Below are 23,457 nucleotides of genomic sequence, written 5' to 3'. Positions count from 1 at the left end.
TGCAAGGCAAACTCCCGAGGATTATGCTAATGGTAGTGAGAGGACCTTGGCAGGACCCTTTGGACTGGACAAGGACCTGGGTCTTAGATGCCATCAGTTGGGGAAATTAGGAGCTGCCTCAACCTGGGAGATGCAGATTTACAGAGATGCCAAGGAGCCTCCGAGGGAGAGTGACTGGGACTCTCCTGTTTTGCTTTGAAGTTCAGTGTTACTGGAGCCCATCTCATGGGTGGAGGGCGGGGAAGCTTGACTGAGGCTGATGGAAGAAAGATCAGTGGGGGTCCTGATTCACCTTAAGGGCCGGGTGCTTGAAGGGGTTAGGACCGAGGGGATCTGAACGGTGGTCTTGGAGCCTAAGTCACTGGGGAGGAGTGTTAGTCTGGGTCAGCCTATGAGGGACACGGCCACCAGCGCATTGTGGGGCGCCTTCTGGGAAGTGGTTGTGTGTGAATCAAAGTGGGCACTGGGACTTCCCTGGTGGCGCAGTGGATGGGACTCCACGCTCCTGATGTAGGGGACCCGGGTTCGATACCTGGTCAGGGAACTAGATCCCACATGCATGCCACAACTAAGGAGCCCACCTGCTGCTACTAAGGAGCCCACGTGCTGCAACTAAGACGCAGTGCAACCAAATACATAAATAAATAAATATTTTTTTAAAAAGTAGGCACTAATGCACTCTTCATAACAGCCCCCAAATGGGAACAACCCAAATATCCATCAGTTTATGGATGGATAAAGAAACTGGTCTAACTGTATAACGGAAATTATTCAGCAATAAAAAAAACCCCAAGGACTTCCCTGGTGGTCCAGTGGGTAACATTCTGCGCTCCCAATGCAGGGGCCGCGGGTTCGATCCCCAGTTAGGGCACTAGATCCCGCATGCATGACACAGCTGAGAGTTCTCATGGTGCAATTAAGAGTTCTCATGCCGCAACTAAGTCCGCATGCTGTAACTAAAAGATCCCACATGTTGCAACGAAGATCCTGCGTGCCACAACTAAGACCCGGTGCGGCCAAAATAAATAAAATTTAAAAAAGAAAAGAAAAATGGAGAAAGTCAATGAAACCAAAAGTTGGTTCTTTGAGAGATCAATTAGAAAACAAAAAACAAAGAAACAGCTAAAAAAAAAAAAAACCCAAAGTGTGCACGTTACAACATGGATTAGCCTTGAAAACCTTGTGCTAAATGAAAGAAACCAGCCAGAGGTCACATGTATGATTCTCTTTATATGAAATGTACAAGATAGGGAAATCCATGGACAGAATATAGATTAACGGAGGCCAGGGGATGGGGGGGACAGCTGTGGGGTACAGAAGGTCAACTTGGAGGGGTCACACATTCTACCAGTGTGTGTAATGGGCCCAGAGTCACAGTAACCTCTGTGGGCCCAGTATCCATGGGCTCTGTTTATGCTTCAAGACCAGCTCTTTGTGAAGGAGTCTCTGAGGCATGGAGGTGGTGGGGAGGGAGGACAACACAGCCCAAATGCTCTCAACACTCTTAGTCTCTTTTGCTCAAATGTGGGTTTTCTGTGTCACAGAGCTGATTTTTGCCCTGAGGTTTTGGTTTCCTGTCTCTTGCCAAGCTTCTGTTTGCCATCCTTTTGTGTGAGTTAGAACAAGTCATAACTGGGGGTGTGGGAGGCCAAGAGACGGCCCAGCTCAGTGCTCTCAGTTCTGGCTGCACTTTAGAAATACCTGGGTCTGTTTAAAGGCTAACAACGCCCAGGCTTGTACCCAAAGTCTCTTGAGTCAGTTGCGGTGGGTGGTGAGCACCCACACCTTGACTGTACAACCAGTATGAGAACCCCTCTTCTGCAGAAAATATTACAGAATAGATCAAAGTGCATACAGGCAAAACAGAGGGGGGAAGTATTACAGAGATGTCTCAGGCAGTTAATTAATACAAATATTGTGTTATTTTCCTAGGTTTTGTGATGTCCGTGATATTTGATTCCTTTTTGAGATTTGTAACTTGTAATTTTATTTTCTCATTCCACACAACTGTTCACTTTTGCACCAAATTTTGTATTCTTTTTCTCAAAAAGGGACTCCCAAGATTCTATGAGTTTTATGCCCCCAAACATTTGGGGTCTGCTTCTTGTCTAAAGGCTCACTTAGGTTCAAGTTTAACATTTTGGCAAGAATATTTCACACAGATATCACATTAGTGCTCCCATAATGTCTGTGTGTCTCAATTTTAATGACCACTCGGTTAAGGCGTGACAGCCAGATCTGTCCACTGTAAAGATCCATTTGTGCCATTGCAATTAGCAAGCAGTCAGTGGAGTAGTATGTTTTCACCGTGCAAATATTCCACTCCCCAACTTTTCACTGAATGGTTTTAACAAGCACTGGTGTGCCTTTCTTGAGTCAGTTACACCACTGGGAGTTGCAAAATGCAAATTGTATGATTCTTTCACTCATTTTGCCTTTATTGGCTGGAATTCTTCTATGAAGAAAGCTTTCCCTTGTTGATTTCACAGATGATTTTAATGTCAACCAACCGTGGATTAGAAGCAGCGATTCAGTCCAATAGCCACATTTACAGAGGAGAAATACCGAGGTTCAGATAGGTATAAAGATTTGCTCAAAATCACACAGTAACTAGCCATCAAAGGCTACTTTTTTTTTTTAATACCAAAGGAAAAACCTTTCCCTTGAAACAATTCCAGAACACCAGAGCAGTGCATACCAAACTGTTGTTCTTTTAGAACTCCTGTCAACATTTCCCAGAACAGGACCTGGCTTGGAAAATACTACCAGGTTTTGGGAAACATTAGGAGGCTTTTCATTTCATCCAGGAATGAAATTAGCTCCTCACTCTCTCATGGCCATTATTTATCATGGTTCTGGAGGTTCTGGCTAACAAAGTAAGATAAAAACTAAAAAAGACGTATAATTGCTAGAAATAAGAATACAAAATAACCACTATTTGCATATAGTGTAATACTTTTTCTAGAACAGCAGTTCTCCTTTTGGCCTCAGAACCCCTTTGCCTTCTTAACATTTACCCTATTAAAATTTACAAAATGGCTTTTTTAAAATGTGGGATATATATATATATATATATTTACCATATTAGAAATTAAGACTGAGAAAAAAACCTTTAAAATATTTACTTATCAAGCCATTCAGAAGTAAAAAAAAATTACGTGTTAATGCAATGAATTCTTAAGAAGAATGATTATATTTTCCCAAACAAAAAGCATCTGGTAAGAAAAGTGCTACTCTTTTGTAGATTCACAGATCTCTTTAACCTCAGGCCTGCTGGAAGGCAGCTGGGTCCTTATGTCTGCTCTGCACTCAGCAGGTGCACTGTCATACGTAATGCAGTCAGTGGGAAATTCCACTTCACACTCATGAGAGAATGAGTGAAAAAAGCAAATAACCTCTTGGTTATTATTATGAAAATAGTTTTGACCTTGCGGACCTCCTGAAAGGGTTTCTGGGACTATACTTTGAGAACAGCTGTTCTGGAACACTCAAGAGACTCAGTTAAAAGCTTTACTAGTATCTATTAGCTTGCTAAAGTAGCTGGATAAATGATAAATATATGAAGACAAATCACTTTCCCATATACCAGCATCTCTGGAATGTCCCAGGCTCAACACAGCTTGTGTGTGTTGTGTGTGTGTGTGTGTGTGTGTCCATTGTGTCACCTTTATAGCAAATCTGGAATCTTAACAATCCATGACTCATGTTGCTGGGAGTCTAAGCTTTTCAAGGGTTCCTTTTCCCTAGCCATTGCTTCTAGGGCTCCTGGATGGGGCAAAAAGGGCAGACAAGATGGGGAAGCAGAGAATGAGGGCTCACATATATCATCAGAGCTGTGCCTGCTGGGAGGAGCCCTACTGTGTGCTGTTGGCCCTCCCTCCAAGTCCCCCCCCAACACTGTACTGCTGACATCTGCCAGCCAGGCCTTGCAGAGAGGATCCCATGCTTCTCTTGGTGCTGCCTTGATCTTCCGATGGCTACTGGGCACTGAGGGAAGCAGGTGATTGAGAGGTTGGCCCAAGGGGTGGTCAGGAAGGCACCTCACAATCTCCGGGATCTGCCACCCTCTCTGGCACTCTGGCCCACCAGCCAGACCTCTGCATTCATGGAGCATGTCTCAAAGGGGCAGTGCTTTCTCTTCCATCAGTTCGTCTCCCTTCCAGGAGCTGCCACCTGGGGGTGAAGTTTGTACAGGTGGGTCCCTGAGCCTCATGTGAATCAGTAGGTCTGACTGGATATCTGTGTCTGTGTCCTCACATAGTCCAGGGCCCTTCAGAAGGTCAGCTGAGCAGGCAGTGGCCTTGGTCAATTGAGTCTCATTTGACACATGTCAAAAGGCTGGGAAGACGCAGTCGTGCCGTGAGGGTGGGAAATTTCAGTAGGATGGAAAAAAAAAAGAAAGAAAACAAGGGGCCAGGTGAGCAATAGTGTCCGAGTCTTCTGGAAGGTTTTGCCAGAGGAGACAGAAAGGAAGCTCCTTCCTCCAGACACTGGTGGGAGCCCAGTGTGAATGTTCTTCTAGCATGAAGGGAGACCCACCCTTTTCCAGGAGACCCATGACTTCTTTGTGGTTAAATCCAAAAGATGCTTTTTAGTCCCCTTATCCCAAAGCAGTGGACATTTTCAGTGTCATACAAATTTATAACAAAAAAGTTGTTTCCTTTGTAAACAGAAAAAAGGGTTTTTTTTAATGATTATTTTCTATGCCTGTCCGAATTTTCTTCACGGTACTATATTTCAAGTGTCCCCAGACTTTATTTTAATTATGTTGAAATACTATGGAGTCTAGTTTTGTTGCAGCCTTGGAATTCTCTTGTTTGGATGTTTTTTCATGAAATAGAAATGCTTTATGACTAACAGTTCATTTATTGCCCAGTTAATTTTTTAAAAAATAGGCTTTAAGGTATAATTTATATACCATAAAACTTCCATCTTAAGTGTCTAATTCAATAATTCTTAGTAATTTTATAGAGTTGTACAACCACTACTGCAGTCCAGAATATTTGCTCATTTTTGTTTAACTCTTAAAAACACCTTAAGTACAATTAGTGTTAGAGAAAATATGGATATCTATTTTTTAAAAACCCCGAAATTTGAAAGTATTTTAAAGTAGTGTTTTTGCTTTCAGTGACAATAGCTTAAACTAAGCCAATTGAACTCATTTTAATGAATCAATCAACTATTCAAAAATTTATCAAGCATAACATAATGGCTCATTCTATGGATCAACCTGGCTTGGCTATGGCACCCAGATATTTGGTCAAACATTATTCTAGATGTTTCCGTGAAGATATTTTTTAGATGTGTCCTAATCTCTTCTTCTCATAAAGACAGCAGTCCTATGGGATTAAGGTCTACCCTAATGACCTTATTTTACCGGACTTACCTCTTCAAAGGCTCTGTCTCCAAATACAGTCACATTCTGAGGTACTTGGTGTTAGGGCCTCAACATCTAAATTTTTAGGGACGGAGAGAGACACAATTCAGCCCGTAGCAGATGAAAAGCTAGGCTACTTGGCTAACTTCCTTTAAACTTCTTTTATCATTTTTCCTCTTGAGACATTCACTTGAAAAAAAGAGTTTCACCCAGTGTCTTAGTCAGTTTGGGCTGATATACTAAAAACACCATAGACTGGGTAGCTTAGAAACAGAAATTTATTTCTCACAGTTCTGGAGGCTGGAAATCCGAGATCAGGATGTAGGCAGTGTTGAGTTTTGGTGGAAGCTCTCTTCCGGGTTGCACACTGCTGACTTCTTCTTGTGTTCTTACCTGGAGGAGAGCAAAGGGGGGAAGCAAGCTCTCTGATGACCTGTATAGGGGCACCGATCCCATTCATGAGGGCTCCACCCTCGTGACCTCATCTAATCCTAATCACCTCCCCACACCTCCACCTCCTAATACCATTGTGAGGGGTAAGGTTTCAATATATGAATTTTGGGGAGACACAAACACTCAGTCCACAACACCCAGATTGGAAAGTCAAAGTTTAATTTTTAATCATGTGAGCTCATTAAGGGTTTGACTTAACATTCTTGTCAAAGTGATGATGTCTGGAGAATGACTGTGGCCATGGCTGCCTGTGTTTGCTTGAGTTTTCAAAGGCGTGGAGTAAACTGAAATCTCTGTAAAGAAGGTTTTATTTCTCTCAGTCTGATTTCCCCTCCTACATGCCCCTCCAAGTATAGTCAACAAATACGGCTTAACACTTTTAGCTTCTCTTAACACTTTGTCATTTAGTGAATAGATCATTCATCTGTTCATTCATCATTTAACCATAAATTATTAGTAAGCGTCTACAGTGTAGATGTGCCAGGTAATTTCTAAGATCGGGGATACTGCAGTGATCAAAAGAGATTAAAAGAAAAAACGAAAAATTCTATCCCACTTACATTCTAGTGGGGGAGACAGAAAATATTTAAGAGATATAAGATAATTTTTTTTTCCTAAAGAGAAAAATAAATCAGGGAAGGGGGTTAGGAAATGTGTGTGTGTGTTGGGGGGCTGCAATTTAAAGTAGGGTGAGCAGAACAGGCCTCCCTGAAAAAATAACATTTAAGTCAAAACCTGAAGTGAAGAGCTTCCCTGGTGGCGCAGTGGTTAAGAATCCTCATGCCAATGCAGGGGCCACAAGTTCAAGCCCTGGTCCAGGAAGGGAGCAACTAAGCCCATGCGCCACAACTACTGAGCCTGTGGGCCACAACTACTGAAGCCCGTGCACCTAGAGCCCATGCTCTGCAACAGGAGAAGCCACCACAACGAGAAGCCCGCACACCGCAATGAAGAGTAGCCCTCCGCTCGCTGCATCTAGAGAAGGCCGGTGCACAACAATGAAGACCCAATGCAGGCAAAAGTCAATAAGTAAATAAATAAATAAATAAAATAAATTTATATATAAAAAAAAAAAGAACAAACCTGAAATGAATGTGTGAGCCATGGGGATAAGCATGGGAGAAGTGCATGCTAGGCAGAGCAATTGGCAAGTGCAAAGGTCCTGAGGCAGGAGCATGCCCAGTGTGCCTGAGGAGCAGTGGAGGCCAATGTGGCTGGAGCGAAGGGAGCAAAGGGGGAGATGAAGCCACAGGGGTGATGAGGTGTCCTGTAGATCATCGGAAGGATTTGGGACTTTGCTTTAAGAAGGGAGCCATGGGAGGGTTTGGAGTCCATGAGTAGTGTGATTGGCTTACAATGCTGAATGGTCACCTAAAATGATGGAATAGGGGAAAGGGCTGAAGGAGGAAGGAAGGTCAACTAGGAAGCGATGCAATCATCTACCAGGAGATGACGGTGGCTTAGACCAGGTGGGAGCCACGGAGTGGGTAAAAGTAGTCAGACTGAGATGTTTTGGTGGGATTTCCCAACAGATAGACTGTGAGACAGGAGTCGAGAGTGGCACATGTTTTTTGGCTTCAAAAAAATGAAAGAAAGGAGTTGCCATTTACTGGGAAGGGGAAGACTGAGGGGGCAGGAAGTTTGATTCGGTTTCAAATCAGCATAAGCATATCTTATTTTATAACAGAAGACTTTTACATTCTTTTTGGCAGCATCGTGCGGCATGTGGGATCTTAGTTCCCCGACTGGGGATTGAACCCGAGTCTCCCTGCAGTGGAAGCATGGAGTCTTAACCACTGGACCGCCGGGGAATTCCCAGAAGACTTTTCTAAAAAAAGATACTGTGGGGCTTCCCTGGTGGCGCAGTGGTTGAGAGTCCGCCTGCCGATGCAGGTGACGCGGGTTCGTGCCCTGGTCCGGGAAGATCCCACATGCCGCGGAGCGGCTAGGCCCGTGAACCATGGCCGCTGAGCCTGCGCGTCCGGAGCCTGTGCTCCGCAACGGGAGAAGCCACAACAGTGAGAGGCCCGCGTACCACAAAAAAAATAATAATAATAAAATAAAAGATACTGTGTCTGAGGCACATGATTCCAGAATCTTCGAGATGATCCTGCAACCCATAAATTGCCCTAAAAACTGTACGTCCATCACTGCTTAGCTCAGTAACTGCTTATCTTAGCACATCCATGTGACATGGTGTGACCTTCCAAATTTCTGTTTATTACTGTCTGATGTATTATGTTATACCTGTGTTGTAATTAACGATCGCTTATACATTCAGCGCACTTGTGTTTCAGGCAGAGGTGAAGCGGTTTGCCCAAGTTCATCCAGCCAGTAGGTGGCAGAACAGGGATATGAACCAGTTTGCTGGACCCTGAAGCTCCTGTCCATCTGACACACAATTTGGTGCCTAATTGCAAAACTGAATGTTGTGCCGCATCCATTCCCATGCTCGAGAACAGTGAACTCAGTACGTTATTTGTTCTTATGGCATTTGAGTTTTTGCCTGAGTTCCACACTTGAAAAAATCAGCTTCCCTGCGTTAGAGGAAGTGTAGCTAGATAACTGCATGCTTAGTCAAGGGGAAATTTTCAAAATAAAAGTATACATTTGAGGAAGTGGGTTAACAGGCCATTGCCCAAGAGGCCAACAAAGGATCAGAGAAATTCACACTTCTCCATAATAGTTGTTTAAAACTGAATGGACAACTGAAAAGTAGTATACATCTTAATTTGTAATCAGTCTAAGTCGATGATCCCTGAACATGGTAATGAAGAGACCTGCATGGTGAGGGGACATACAGTACACAATCGAGGTTTGTGGGATGAATGAATGTTCTTGGCCTTTTTTTTTTTTTCAACTTCCATTCCCTGAAATGACAGAACAGAACTAGGAAGACCCAGTCTTCAGCTGACATATTTATTCTTGATGGTTATCATCATCAAGATGTAAGTCACTGGCTTCCCTGGTGGTGCAGTGTTTGAGAGTCCGCCTGCCGATGCAGGGGACACGGGTTCGTACCCCGGTGCGGGAAGATCCCACATGCCGCAGAGCGGATAGGCCCGTGAGCCATGGCCGCTGAGCCTGCGCGTCCGGAGCCCGTGCTCCGCAATGGGAGAGGCTACAACAGTGAGAGGCCTGCGTACCGCAAAAAAAAAAAAAAGATGTAAGTTACAGGAGGCAGATACCAGCTAGTACAGGGCCAGTTACAGAAGAAAGCTTTTGGGTACACCCTCCATATAGTTTCCAAGGAAAACAAATATGCAACACAAAAGCTTCATTTTACCAAATCCTCTCTTTCTTAAAAAAAAATCTAAACGTATCTATTATTTTCCATATGGTTATGATTTTAATAAAATCAAATGAACACGTGTCATTCAGGGTAAATGTGTACTCAAATCCTGTAAGCTATTGGTCATTTGAGATGAATTCTCCCAATATCTAAGCCTGCAGGTTTGTTGACCACAGCAAGTAGGCGTGGCCAAGTGCTCCGCTCAACTATAATAAGGTAGAAATCAAGGTGTTGGCTGGACTGAGTTCTCGCCTGGAGGCTCTGGGGGAAAAAACCCTCCGTGAAGCCTGTTCTTCTTGTTGGCAGAATTCCAGTCCTCGAGCTGTAGGACTGAGGACTTGGACCGTATTTCCATGCTGACTGTCAGCCAATGGCTACAGGCCCCCTGTATTCCTTGCCATTGGGGCTCTTTCCCTCCAGCAACAGGGTGTTGAATCTTTGTGCTTCAAATTTCTGACTTCCTCTTCTGCTATGATGAGCCAGAGAAAACGCTCTGCTTTTAAAGGGCTCAGAAGTCACGCCCACCAGGATAATCTCCCTATCTCAAGGTCAACCGTGCTCTATAATACAACCTAACCATGGGAGTAAAATCCATTATCCTCACAGGGCTGGGGATCATACAGGGTGTTTACACCAGGTGTGGGGATCTTGGGAACCATCTTTGAATTCTGCCCACCACACCCAGCTTCAGAAACTCATGGCCAAAGTTGTTTCATCTTGTTGCAGAATCAGCTCCCTGGGAAGCAGCTGCTGAGATGAAGGTTAGCTTGCAGGAGGCTTAGTGAGAGTGCTCTCAGGCTCAGCGCTGTGCAAGGGAGGAGACTGAGGTAGGGCTGAGAAGAGGCAGAAGCTGGGATGCTCCCTCAGAGGTGTCTCACGGTGGGGCAGCCCTGCATGGGCAAGACCCTAGATGTGGGCTGCCCCAGGCAGGGGTTCTCTGAGGGCAAGGCAGCAGCCCGCAGCAAAGTTCTCCCTGAAAATGCTGACAGTAGGAGGTAAGGGAATAAACTTTTCATTTCTGATTGATACAATACAGTGATTGCATTGCACTGCATTTCTACTCCCCTCTCACTCCCATTCATCCAGTAATATTTTGAATTAAATCCAAGGTATCATATAACTTCATCTATAAACATTTCAGTCTGTCTTCGAAATACAGGAAACCATGATATCCTTATCTCATCCAAACTAAATTAATAATTCATATTATAAAAATGCAGTTAGCGCTGATTTTTTTAATTGTCTCATAAGTGTCATGATCCTCCCCCGCCCCCCATTTCTCTCAAGTTTGCTTGTTTAAGTCAAAATTGAAAATAGATGAACTCTCTCTTTTTCCTTGCACTTGCTTTGTTAATGACACCAGACCACTTGTCTTGGAGACTTGCTCAGGGTCTGGGGTTTGCTAATTGCATCTGTATGTAGGATGTTTCTTGGTCCCCTGTACTTCCTGTAAGTTAGTAGTTGGATCTAAGGCTGGATTAGGATTTATTTATTTATTTTTTGAAAAAGATATTTCTTATTTATTTATTTATTTATTTTTACATCTTTATTGGAGTATAATTGCTTTACAATGTTGTGTTAGTTTCTGCTTTATAACAAAGTGAATCAGTTATACATATACATATGTTCCCATATCTCTTCCCTCTTGCATCTCCCTCCCTCCCACCCTCCCTATCCCACCCCTCTAGGCGGTCACAAAGCACCGAGCTGATCTCCCTGTGCTATGCGGCTGCTTCCCACTAGCTATCTACCTTACATTTGGTAGTGTATATATGTCCATGCCACTCTCTTGCTATGTCCCAGCTTACCCTTCCCCCTCCCCATATCCTCAAGTCCATTCTCTAGGAGGTCTGTGTCTTTATTCCTGTCTTACCCCTAGGTTCTTCATGACATTTTTTTTCTTAAATTCCATATATATGTGTTAGCATACGGTATTTGTCTTTCTCTTTCTGACTTACTTCACTCTGTATGACAGACTCTAGGTCCATCCACCTAGATGAGGATTTATTTTTTTGGCTAGAGTAGTCCACAGATGGTCACGTGCTCCTCCAGCAGGAGGTGCATCATATGTAAATATTCAATACATATTCTTTATCCATCCATTCATCAATGGACAGCTGGGTTGCTTCCACCTCTTGGCTGTTGTGAATAATGCTGCAATGAACATGGCTGTGCTAATCTCTCTCCAAGATCCTGCTTTCAGTTCTTCTGGATATATACACAGAAGTGGGATTATTGGATCATATGGTAGTTCTATTTTTAATTTTTTGAGGAACATCCATACTGTTTTCCATAGCAGCTGCACCATTTTACATTCCCAAAAATAGTGCACAGAGTTCCAATTTCTCCACATTCTCACCAATGCTTGCTATTTTCTGGCTTTGTTTGTTTGTTTGTTTCTTGTTGTTTTTTGATAGTGGCCATTGTAATGGCTGTGAGGTGATATCACATTGTGTTTTTTTTTTAATTTATTTATTTTATTTATTTATTTTTTTGGCTGTGTTGGGTCTTCATTGCTGTGCACAGGCTTTCTCTAGTTGCAGTGAACGGGGGCTACTCTTCGTTGTGGTGCACAGGCTTCTCATTGCGGTGGATTCTCTTGTTGCAGAGTACAGGCTCTAGGTGCACAGGCTTCAGTAGCTGCAGCACACAGGCTCAGTAGTTGTGGCACACAGGTTTATTTGCTCTGCGGCATGTGAGATCTTCCCAGACCAGGGCTCAAACCCATATCCCCTGCATTGGCAGGTGGATTCTTAACCACTGCGCCACCAGGGAAGCCCTCACATTGTGGTTTTGATTTGCATTTCCCTAATGATCGGTGATGTTGTGCACCTTTCTTTTTTTAAAAATTAATTAATTAATTAATTAATTTTTGGCTGCGTTGGGTCTTCATTGCTGCACGCAGGCTTTTTCTAGTTGCAGCAAGCGGAGGCTACTCTTTGTTGCAGTATGCAGGCTTCTCATTGCAGTGGTTTCTCTTGTTGTGGAGCACGGGCTCGAGGCACATGGGCTCAGTAGTTGTGGCACGTGGGCTTAGTTGCTCCATGGCATGTGGGATCTTCTTGGACCAGGGCTCAAACCTGTGTCCCCTGCATTGGCAGGCGGATTCTTAACCACTGCACCACCAGGGAAGCCCTGCACATCTTTTATATGCTTATTGGTCATTTGTACATCTTTGTTGAAGTATCTAATACTTTGTCTTATTTTATTTTAATTTAACTTTAGTTTTGACCATGCAGAATCTTAGTTCCCCAGCTGTTGCAGGAAGGGGGACCCCTTCCAGGACCTGAGAGTGGGCTCTTGTCTAACACTCAGAAATTAATTGTCCGAGGAGACACACGTGCTGACAAAGCAAGAGATTTTACTGGGAAGGGGCACCCGGGCAGATAGCAGCAGGGTGAGGGAACCCAGGAGAACTGCTCTGCCATGTGGCTTGCAGTCTCAGGTTTTACAGTAACGGGGTTAGTTTCCAGGTTGTCTCTGGCCAATCATTCTGACTCAGGATCCTTCCTGGTGGCGTGCGCATCACTCAGCCAAGATGGATTCCAGTGAGAAGAACTCTGGGAGGTTGGCAGGACATATGGCGGGACATATGGACATATGGCGGGACATATGGACTGGTGTCTCCTCTCTCTTTTTGACCTTTCCTGAATTCTTCCAGTTGGTGGTAACTTGTTAGTTCTGCATTCCTTACCAGGACCTCCTGTTGTAAGATAACTCATGCAAGTGGTGACTATCTTGCCTGGCCAGAGTGGGGGGTTTCAGTCAGTGCTTCCCCTAACACAACCAGGGATTGGACCCATGCCCCCTGCAGTGGAAGCGTGGAGTCTTAACCACTGGACCGCCAGGGAAGTCCCTCCTTTGTCCATTTTAAATCAGGTTATTTGTTTTTTTTGTTGTTGAGTTGTAGGAGTTCCTTATATGTTCTGGACAGTAGCCCCTTAACAGATATGTGATTTGCAAACATTTTCTTCTTTCTGTAGGTTGCCTTTTCACTCTGTTCATTTTCTCCTTTAATATGCAGCCATTTTAAAGTTTTATGTTACCTGCGTTGTCTATTTGTGTTTCGGTTGCTTGTGCTTTTGGTGTCATATCCACGCCCCCAAAAAAGAAATCATTGACACATTCAATGTCATGAAGCTTTTCCCTTACGTCTTCTTCTAGGAGTTCTATAGTTTTAGGTCTTACAGTTAGGTCTTTAATACATTTTGAGTTAGTAGATAGTATAAGGTAAGTGTCCAACTTCATTTGTTTGCATGTGGATATCCAATTTTCCCAATACCATTTGTTGAAGAGGCTATCCTTTCCCCATTGCATGGCCTTGGTACCCTTGTCAAAGATCACTTGAGCATATGTATAGTCAAAATTTTTATCGGGTTCAGTAGACAAAGAAGGAAGGAGTGATACCAAACTCTGTCCCCAAGCTGCCCTCTACCCATAACCTCAAAGTTGTACCTGGCATGGTCTGGCCTCTCCCTGGGGGTGATGGGGCAGGAGAAGCTACAGTGTTAGCTATCTGTCTTGGGTAATAGCTCTGACTGTTCTGTACCACCCCCGTCTTCAGTAGCTTGTTCAAGAGGTGAAAGAGGATGAGTCAGAACCAACTCAGCCAGAAGAGTGTGCAGGAGGGGCCAGGGCCGTCTCCTTTCAGGTCCAACTCAGCTTTGAAGCAGGGCCTACTTCTTCCCATCCTCTCCAAGGGTATTTCTACGGATGTGGGGCTTCCTTCTCAATGATTCATTTACTACAAAGTCCTCCTTATTAAAAGGCAAAGGTGGTTGTCGTAAAGGAGGTGGTGGCTACGTATTTGCTCAATTGCTTTATCTTGCTTAGTAAAACCAACAACCAAACCATTTCTGGGGCAGGTCGTGGTGACCAGCACAAGATTCTTACTTTTTCTTTCCTTTCCTCCTTGTTCAAGATGAGGCATTCACAAATAGAAGAACTTCACGAAGTTCCCTGTGTAACCATACTTTGAGGAACTATCTTCTGAGGGTAACAGTGCCTAAGGATTCCCATGAAGCCCTTTAGAAAGGATTGAGGCACACCATTTAAGAAAAGTTTTAAGCCAGTGTTTTTCAAATTACAGGTTTATTTGTAGGGTATCCTAATTCACTTACAGAAATTTAAGAATTTGCCTTCACTTTGGTGGTAATCTTTAAAAAACTAATATAAGCATATTCTGGAATCATCAGAATAAACCTAATTGTGTGTTTGTGTTTAGGGTCTCCTTGAGATATACTGGCACTATTTTGATCATTTCCAGACAATAGGACCTAAACAGAGACAGACTTAATATGTTCTATTCCAGCAAAATGTAATCAAATGGTATTAACCATACTGTACAATCAGAGAGTCATGGTAGTTGGATCTTTAAAAAAAGCAATGACTAAATTGGTTAATTATAGGGTGCATGGGAGACAAGCCATGCTGAACTCAGAAGAACCTTCTCTCTGACAAGATTCATTCTGTCAGTGGCAATCTAACTTCATCAAAATAACATTATTTTAAATACTGAATTAATGTTTTTGCTTTAACTTTATTGTTTTTCAGTTTTGATTAGAATTCACTTATAAATTTGATTTGGTTTTGTGGTTGTATGAGAGCTACAAACTGAAGATTATATTTGGTTTTAAATTCACACATATTTAAGGAATATTATAATTTAAAAATTGTCAGTATTAGGAGATGCCAAAGAAGGCAATTACAATCCAACTTCCCACAAAGAAAAGCTCAAATCAGCATGGTTTCACTGTTGAATTTTGCAAAACATTTAAAGAAAAATGAATACTAATCCTTCATAAGCTCTTCCAAAAAATAGAAGAGAAGGAAACCTTTCCCAACTCATTCCATGAGGCCAGCATTACCCTGATACCAAAACCAGACAATGGCATCGGAAGAAAACTACAAGTCAATATCCTTTATGAATATAAATGCAAAAAAATCCACAACAAAATACTAGAAAACTGAATCCAGCAACCTGTAAAAAGGATTATACACCATGATCAAGTGAGATTTATCCCAGGATTGTGGGTTGGTTTAACACACAAAAACTTACCAATGTGATGTGCCATTTTAATAGTAAAAAGGAAAAAAAAAAAAAGATGATCTCAGCAGACACAGAAAAAGCATTTGACAAAAATGTAACACCTGTTCATGATAAAAACACAAAGCAAACTAGGAATAGAAGGGAACTTCTTCAGTCTGATAAAGGGCATCTACAAAAAACCCCACAGCTAACATCATAGTTAATGGTAAAAGATCACAAGCTTTATCACTAAGGTCAGGAACAGGACATTCTTTCACTTCTATTCAACATTATATTAGAGGTTCTAGTTGGGGCAGTTAGGCAAGAAAAACAAATAAAAGGCATCCAGATTAGAAAGGAAGAAGTAAAACTATCTCTATTTACAGATGATGTAATCTTGAATATAGAAAATCCTAAGGAATCCACCAAAAAAACCCCACCCAAACAAACAAACAAATAAAAAACTTGCTGAACAAAGAGCTAATAAATTCAGTGAGGTTACAGGATACAAGATAAATATAAAAATAATTTTGTTTCTATACACTAGCAATGAACAATTTGGCAATTAAATTAAGAAAACAATTCAATTTATAATAGCATCAAAAAGAATAAAACAATTAGGAATAAATGTAACCAAAGAAATACAAGGCTTACACACTGAAAACTAAAAAATATTAACAGAAATTAAAAGTGACCTAAATAAACAGAAAGCTATCCCATATTCATGGATTGGAAGATTTAGTATTGTCAATATGGCACTATTCCCCTAAACTGGTCTAGAGATTCAATGCAACTCCTATCAAATTCAGCTGGCTCTTTTGCAGAAATTGAAAAGCTGATCCTAAAATTTATTCTTCACTGTCCTGTGCATCGTAGGATGTTTAACAGCATCTCTGGCCTCTACCTTGATGTCAACTCTCATCAATCCTCAGGTAAAATGCGCTTTGGAAACCAAAGATTTGGAAGTTCCCTCAGGCTTGGAAACATTAAATGCAAAGGAGATATGGGAAGGTACCAGTAGCATCTGCTATAGTTAACCCTTATACCATCAGAACAATTTTTGCCCCACATTAACTCACTTCATGCTGTAACTGGTTCTTCCAGGTGATGGCTGGTCACGATTAAAAAAGAATTTTAAAAATCATCATGATAGGGAGATTAGAGGGACAGTCCCTATTTCTGAAGATGTTCTTGAGGCCATAATAGACACTCGTCTTCTCCCTCTTCTCCCACCAATTTGAGATTCTCCTCACTCTAGGCCAGCACTTCTGATCTGGGTTGCTTGCCTGGTGGGATGACCCAGACTTTATCCCTGAGCGATCTGTACCCCCATGACTGTGCCCTTATCAGGCTGTTACTGTAATTGTCCATTCCCAGTCATGACTTGGCATGGAAGCATGAAGACACGCCTCAGGGAATTCCCTGTGTTTCAGAACCACTCCTTCTTGTCCCATTATGTAGTTGTATCTCCTCATAATAATTGGGGTGAATCACGCTTGCCTTTACAGCATCTCCTTTTTCTGTCTTCTGGTCTATTGGCATGAGGAGCTCAAAATAACTAAGTTTTAGCCACAGACTCAGGTTTAGTGGAGTCCTATGTCCTTTTGCAAAACACCCCCTTATCCCCATCAGGAAACTGAGACCTCTAGTCCACCCAAACCTAAAGTGCAGATTCCCCAGGGGGACCCTGGGAGTGATGGTGAGAGATGCCACTAGACTTCCATCCCTTGGTTCCCAGACCTTTGAATTCTACCTATCAGAGACCAACACCTCAATACCTCAGCAATCACCTGCCAGCTGGTGCCTTAGCTGTGGTGTTTCAGACCATCCCAATGTTTTATCAGACTGGTAGCTTCTAGGTGATGTTCCATACAGTAGGATCACTGGATCCCAGGATCATGTGCCCATTGTTGTACCTGCTTTGACATAAAGTGGAACCCTTGGTCTGAAGCAGTATGTCAGGATTCAATCAGAGAAGCAGAACCACCCTGAATGACGTAGAATAACGTATTGTTGTAGGCAGAATGATGCCCCCCACAAAAGATGTCCACATCCCAATTCCTGGAAACTGTGAATGCATTAGTTTAGATGGCAAAGGGGGAATTAGGGTAGCAAATGGAATTGAGGTTGCTTATCAGCTGACCTTAAAATTGGATTATCTGGTTAGACCCAAGGTAGTCACGAGGGTCCTTAAATGTGGAAAGGGGAGGCAGAAGAGGAGGTCAAGCAATGCCAAGTGAGAACTTGACCTATTGTTGCTGACTTTGAAGATGGAAGAAGGGACCACACTCCAAGGAATATGGGTGACTTCTAGAAGCTGGAAAAATCAAGGAAATGATTCTCCCCTACAGCTTTCAGAAAGGAACACAGCTCTGCTGACACCTTGATTTCAGCCCAGTGAGACCCATTTTGGACTTCTGAGTCACAGAACTTACAAATCAGTCGTGTAATAAATTTGTGCTCTTTTAAAAAAAATTAATTTATTGATTTATTTATATTTATTTATTTTTTTCTGCGTTGAGTCTTCATTGCTGCACGCAGGCTTTCTGTAGTTGCAACGAGCGGGGGCTACTCTTTGTTGCAGAGCACAAGCTCTAGGCGCATGGGCTTCAGTAGTTGTGGCACATGGGCTCAGTAGTTGTGGCTCGTGGGCTCTAGAGCACAGGTTCAGTATCTGTGGCGCATGGGCTTTGTTGTTCTGCGGCATGTGGGATCTTCCTGGACCAGTGATCAAACCCTTGTCCCCTGCATTGGCAGGCAGATTCTTAGCCACTGCGCCACCAGGGAAGTCCCTAAATTTGTGTTCTTTTCAGCCACTGTTTGTGGTAATTTGTTAGAGTAGCAACGGAAAACTAATACTGATATTTATCGTAGGGATTAGACCCTCGGCAGTTATGCTGTCAGGAAGGAAAGCTGAACGTGAACTGACCAGCTGCTGTCCCACACCAGCAAGTCAAGCAAGCGAGTCAACAACCATGTGCCCAGCTGCCCAATGCCATGATGGATGCTTGCCTCTGTCTTAAACATCTTCGGCAAATTGCTTCCCAGGGGGCTGCTAATCTGCAACAATACAGCGAAGGAAATTCTGGGAAGTGTAGCTTCTGCATAGCTATTTTGACACTAAAATGCCACCCACTCTTTTGACCTTTGGATGGTGATGGGGACTAAGGCACTGCCGGGCATGTAAGAAATAGCATTAATCCCAGTAAAATGAATTGCTAGCCCTCCAGGTGGAAGTGGTCAGATGCCTGGAGCATGGGTGGATGAAGGATATTACTGTGTAGGAGTCAGCATCCATCTAGGCTGATGTGGGGTTGAACGACCACCCTTGGTGACAGGGAGCCCAGGCTGTTGGGCCCATGCATAGCTTCTTTCATGGCTGCTCTAGTCCTGGGCACACTGTGCAAACAGCATGGGGGCTGAAGATGGAGACCGGTTGACCTCTATAGGATGAGTGGGCCTCTCCACCCAGTGGCCCAGGGCTCCCCCATGGTGGAAGCTCTCTGGTGAGCACTGATAATAGGCACCCAGACCTACCCCTTCCCTAGACCTCTTTGTCCATGATTTTCTAATTTCTTTTATTCCAGGCCATTTGTTGGATTCATGCGTACAAGTAAAGGCATGTAATTTATTCGTTCATTTAAAAACATGTATTAAGCTCCACCCTGTACCAGGTGTGATGCTGAGCACTGGGATCATTGTAGTGAGCAAGAGTGTCACTGCCCCCGCCTCCAAGGAGCTGGCAGTCTAATAGGGGAAAGGTCATTATACGAGTTCTTTCTAGGGTGATGTGGAAGTACGGAGTGCTGAGGGGCCTATAACAGGAGGACAGCCTAGTCAGAGAGTAACAGTTCAATGAACAAGAGTAAGGCCGGGAAGGTCGGGCTGGAAAAAGGAGCCACATTAGGCGAGGAAAGGATTCAGGGCTTAACCTAAGAGCAATGGGAAAGCACCTGATAGGTCCCAAATATTGTCTTTAAAGGGCCACTCTCTCCTGTGAGGAGAATGACTTGGAGAAGGACAAGAGAGGAGCAGGACCGGTTAGGAGGTGGTGTGTGGGGACCAGATGGCGGCGTAGACTAGGGCAGGGGTGACGGACACAGAAGCGGAAGGATTCAAGAGCAGTTGAGAAGGTGGAAGGAATGGGACTTGGGGAAGGATTGGATAAGGAGTGAGGAGGAAGGAAGGGTCAAGGACACCTTGTGGGTTTCCAGTCTGAGCGAAAGGATGGATCCATTTCCTGAGCTGGCACAGAGTGCAGTGGAGGGCAGCCTGGAGGTTCATTTCTTCATCTACGTTTACTGACTTCTTAGGAAGAGGTCAGTACATGGAGGTGCTGAAAAGAGTAGAGTAGAAGGTTGTCTCTGCCCTGAAGGAAGGCAGTCTAGTGGGCAAGAAAGAAAGGCAGACCAATACATGGAAGGCAGTAATTCAGCTGGCAAAAAATATATATATATATATATTTTGCCACGCTGTGTGGCATGTGGAATCTTAGTTCCCTGATCAGGGATCGAACCCATGCCCCCTACATTGGTAGGGTGGAGTCTTTTTTTTTTTTTTAACATCTTTATTGGAGTATAATTGCTTTACAATGGTGTTAGTTTCTGCTGTATAACAAAGTGAATCAGCTATACATATACATACATCCCCATATCTCCTCCCTCTTGCGTCTCCCTCCCACCCTCCCTATCCTACCCCTCTAGGCGGTCACAAAGCACCGAGCTGATCTCCCTGTGCTATGCGGCTGCTTCCCACTAACTATCTATTTTACATCTGGTAGTGTATATATGTCCATGCCACTCACTTCGTCCCAGCTTAGGTAGGGTGGAGTCTTAACCACTGGACCACCAGGGAAGTCCTATTCTGGCTTTTTGACCAAGTAACCCTACTCTTGGAGAGTGATCTGAAAGAAATAACTCTAAATGAAACAGTGAATCCATTTCAATTCAACAGATCCCTTTTTTGAGCAACAACTCACGGTATGTCGGGCACCATTTGGCCTGAGGAACCAAAGACAAATGAATATAGCCCTTCACCTCATGTTGCTCACAGTCCGGCAGGAAAGACAAGCATGCGAGTAACTGTGATGTGAAAGAACATGTGAACAGAGCCAGCTGAGAAGTGAGCGGAAGTTGGTAGCTGGCCAGATTCTTCAGAAGGTCCCCACTCCACAGAGCTGCCTCCCTCAATGCCTTCATATTGGGACAGAATTAGACTGGCATTCATTTTTCTGGCTTGCAATGTTTGCAATGTTGACTCTCTTAAACATTGTTTATTTATTTAGGCTGCGTTTGGTCTTCGTTGCTGTGTGCTGACTTTCTCTGGTTGCAGTTAGTGGGGGCTACTCTTCATTGCGGTGCGCGGGCTTCTCATTGCGGTGGCTTCTCTTGTTGCAGAGCACGGGCTCTAGGTGTGCGGGCTTCAGTAGTTGTAACATGCGGGCTCAGTAGTTGTGGCTCGCAGGCTCTAGAGCGCAGGCTCAGTAGTTGTGGCACACGGGCTTAGTTGCTCCGCAGCATGTGGGATCTTCCTGGACCAGGGATGGATCCCGTGTCCCCTGCATTGGCAGGCAGATTCTTCACCACTGCGCCACCAGGGAAGTCCCTTAAACATTGTTTTAAATTGTGAATAAAACATGTTATGTGTGATGAAGCTAGTATACATTTCTGTATGAAACATTATTTATATTGGTTTGGGGGGTGTTGGGAAGGCTAGTAGTATTTTTGAAACTTAACACCCCCAGCGTTGCCCGATTACAATACAAAATTAGAATTATGCTTTCACATAAGCAGATGAATAATCTTTTAGTGTAAGCGTGTCCCAAATATTGCATGGGATATTACTAAAAAATTTTTGTTGCTGTACAATGCTTTGAATACTCTGGCATTCTACATAGAGATGATTATGAATTTTTTAGTATAAAACAATTTTTGAAATCTTCTAAATGAATTCTGTCACATAGACATGTAGAAATCATCTTTGTGGCCCATCTGTAATTTCAGACAAATAACCAAAAAACTTTTGAGTTTATGTTCCATGCAATATTTGGGACAGACTTATACTAAAACATTCTGTATTGTTTACCTGAAATTAAAATTCAATTTAAATTTAACTGGGTGTCCTGTATTTTTGTTAAATCTAGCAACTCTAAACGGTATACACCGTCTTCAGCAACACCTTGCTTTCTTTGTGTTTCCTCATGACACAGCGGTTTAGGAATCTATTTCGAAAATACCAGCTAGCTGTGAACCTAAATAGGATGACTTGTCTTCCCCTAGTGGCGAGTCCAGTCAATGTATGTAATTCAATGCCCACTTAATCACTTACTAAACACTTACCAAGTGTCAGCTACAAAGTTAAAAAAAAAAAAAAAAAGCTAGTCCTTGCTTTCATGGAGCGTGTTATCTAGCAGAAGGGGATACATATGTTGGCAAATGCTATAAAGTCTCTCCTAGGGCAATGTCTTTGCTGGACAGACATGAAGGTAAGATGGGCACAAAGGCGACTTCTACATGTGTACACGGTGGAGGTCTTCTAGGAAGATTTCAGAGTGGATGGTGCACTTTTATTCTGAAACACTCATAATCATCTTTTTTTAAAAAAAATTTACTTATTTATTTTTGGCTGCATTGGGTCTTCGTTCCTGTGTGCAGGCTTTCTCTAGTTGCAGCGAGCGGGGGCTACTCTTCATTGCAGTGAGCATGCTTCTCATTGCGGTGGCTTCTCTTGTGGAGCACGGGCTCTAGGCGCGTGGGCTTCAGTAGTTGTGGCACGTGGGCTCAGTAGTTGTGGCTTGCGGTCTCTAGAGCGCAGGCTCAGTAGTAGCGCACAGGCTTAGTTGCTCTGTGGCATGTGGCATCTTCCCAGACCAGGGCTCGAACCCGTGTCCCCTGCACTGGCAGGTGGATTCTTAACCACTGGGCCACCAGGGAAGCCCAATCATCATTTTTTTTCCGGCCGCGCTGTTCTGTTTGAGGGATCTTGGTTCTCCGACCAGGCTTCAAACCCTGGCCACTGCAGTGAAAGAGCCATGTTCTAACCACTGGACCGCCGGGGAATTCTCCAGCTCTTTTTAATTTATTTTATTTTTGGTTGCATTGGGTCTTTGTTGCTGCAAGCAGGCTTTTCTCTGGTTGCGGCAAGCAGGGGCTACTCTTTGTTTTAGTGCGCTGGATTCTCATTGCCGTGGCTTCTCTTGTTGCAGAGCTCGGGCTCTAAGGCGTGCAGGCTTCAGTAGTTGCGGCACACAGGCTCAGCAGTTGTGGTGCACGGGCTTAGCTGCTCTGCGGCATGTGGGATCTTCCCGGACCAGGGCTTGAACCCAGGTCTCCCGCACTGGCAGGCGGATTCTCAACCACTGCGACACCAGGGAAGCCCTCCAGCTCTTTTTAAAAGTTAAATTCCAGGGTATTAAAGCCTTATAAAATCTGGGAACACAATAGTACACAAAAGGCACTCTGCTATCTGTTATGCAGTTAAGGACTAATTCCAGTCTTTTGGAAAATATGGACCAGCTTTCTACTGGAGAGATAGGAAAATGTTCTTCTTCAGTCATTCCCTTTCCCCTCAGCGCCTTCTCTGATGGATCCAGGAACTTTGGGGACGGAGGACCGGGAGTGGCCAGTCACTGTGAGGAGAAATGTTTAATGTCAACCTGCTCCTGAGAGAATTTCTCCATTTCCTCCCTCTTCCCAAGACCTTCTTCTAAGCCAGCATATCGACGCTGCCCACTTTTTCTTTTCTTGGTCTGCATCAATTACAACTTCCGCACCCAGAAGATATCTTCTGCTACAACATGAGTTCTAGTGGGTACAGAACGTGGGAAGGGAAGGTATATCCTTTCCATGAAAGACGTATCAAATTCTCTCTTCTTGCGTTTTTTTCACTCAGGTGAAAAAACTGGATGTTACTGGTATCTGTCATTACTGTTAAGTAACAAGGGGTTTTCCGGGCATCAGAGATGAATTTACTCATATTTACTTCCCTCTACAGTTTGAAAAAAAATTTGAGGAAGCTTACTAAAAACACACGAAGTGTTCCCAGCCTGAATGTCAGTGGTGTTTAACTTCAGATTCAAACGTGTCTAGAAGGCAGATCAGTTTACATGTGGGACTAGGGAGTCTCCATAAAGAGCTTGTCCTGAGAAGAAATGTTGGTAAAAGGAAGCAGTGTAGTTCGACAGAGCAGAGTCTGCACCACACTGCAGACTCACTGGGTCAAGGCTGTGCTCCGGCCAAGTCTAAAGTTGAGGCTGTGAAAATGCAAAGGGCAAGCAGAGAGCTCCCTGTCCAGGAGCTCCGTGGGGCG

Source organism: Mesoplodon mirus, assembly GCF_964341445.2.
Source record: "Mesoplodon mirus genome assembly, chromosome: 6".
NCBI lineage: Eukaryota > Metazoa > Chordata > Mammalia > Artiodactyla > Ziphiidae > Mesoplodon > Mesoplodon mirus.
This window is presented reverse-complemented; position numbering follows the sequence as displayed.